Raw genomic sequence first — 1570 nt, forward strand, 5'->3', positions numbered from 1 at the left:
ATTATGAGATAACACTGAACTTCAGTGTACTTTTTCAGTCACCCCCAAGAAGGTGTTTTCTTCCTGTGATGTGTCTAAGCTACTAATAAACTGGACAATGTTACTGCTTCTTGTATCATCTTGACTCATTCTCCTGAAAATTCTTGTCAGTACATTTGTATGATCGTATGTTTTTATTCCTTGTGGGAAAATATCAAACATAGAATTGTCACATCCTAAAGTCAAAGAAAATGTCCTTCTCCCATCTACTTTTAACTTTCAAGAGTTCCTCAAGGAGGGGCGGTGCTTTGTGTCCCCTTCCCCTTTTGGTGAGGAAATACTGAGAAACCCAATCTTGGTTTATATTTTAATCAAGTGACTACAGTTGCAATGGGTTCATGAGCGGGTAAGCTATATCACATTTTTATAATAGTTCTCCCTATCATCTGGCTCTTTTAATATTTATATTCCTTCTTCAGTGATGACCCCTGAGCTTGAGGGTGGGTGATTGTAACCTAAATGCCCCTTTAGGAGATGAGCGTAAATTCACTTATTTTCTACACCTTGGTCAGTTGAGATTTTTCGGTATGAACTGCTGTCCCACTGCATGAAGAGGCTTATTTGATTAGGGTTGAGAGCTGTATAAGTCTGCGGATATAAAGAGAAGTATTTAGAATGCAGCTTGGTAATAATTCTATTAAACAAAATAACAGTAGGAAGTTATCCTTCAGAGCCTATGGCTTTTCCAGACATGGTTTATAGTATAATGTATAAGTTATCTTATGTCCATTTAGGAAAGATTTGGTTACTGCCTGTCTTAGTTAGGGCTTTACTACTGTGAACAGACATCATGACCAAGGTAACTCTTATAAGGACAACATTTAATTGGGGTCAGCTTACAGGTTCAGAGGTTCAATCCATTATCATCAAGATGGGAACATGTCAGCATCCAGGCAGGCATGGTTCGGCAGGAGCTGAGGGTTCTACATCTTCATCTGTAGGCTGCAGTAGAAGACTGGCTTCCAGGCAGCTAGGATGAGGGTCTTAAGCCCATGCCCACAGTGACACCCCTACTCCAACAAGATCACATCTCCTAATAGTGCCACTCCCTGGGCCAAGCATATACAAACCCTAACACTTGTGCCACTATTACACCAGTGAGCATACCTTGCCAGACTCGTTGTTATTGTAGCTTGCAAAGTTCACAACTGGGAAAGATTATGACCACTCCAAGCAATCTGCATTGTTTCTTCTGTATCTGAATCTGTATCCATAACTGGAAACCAGTCAGCAATGAAGAAGCTTCCAGGACTTTATCAGCTTGATTTCTTCATATCCTGTGACCAGAGTATGTAGTATATTCACTGATAGTGTCTTATTATCAAGTTCCAGTGGGCACTAAGAGCAACAGGAATGGTTTCTATTGTTTTGGGGGTCTCTGAGACAACAAACCAAAGGGAGACATTCCATATCTATCACTAATGTGGAATACTGTCCCTTGAGTATGTATGTGGTGGTTATCACTCAGTGATTTTATGTGGCATTTCTTTGATGATTATTGTGATTAGTGGGCATTTAACTGCTTTTGTGG

This window comes from Grammomys surdaster, unplaced genomic scaffold (genome assembly GCF_004785775.1).
Source record: "Grammomys surdaster isolate TR1022 unplaced genomic scaffold, NIH_TR_1.0 125807, whole genome shotgun sequence".
Classification (NCBI taxonomy): domain Eukaryota; kingdom Metazoa; phylum Chordata; class Mammalia; order Rodentia; family Muridae; genus Grammomys; species Grammomys surdaster.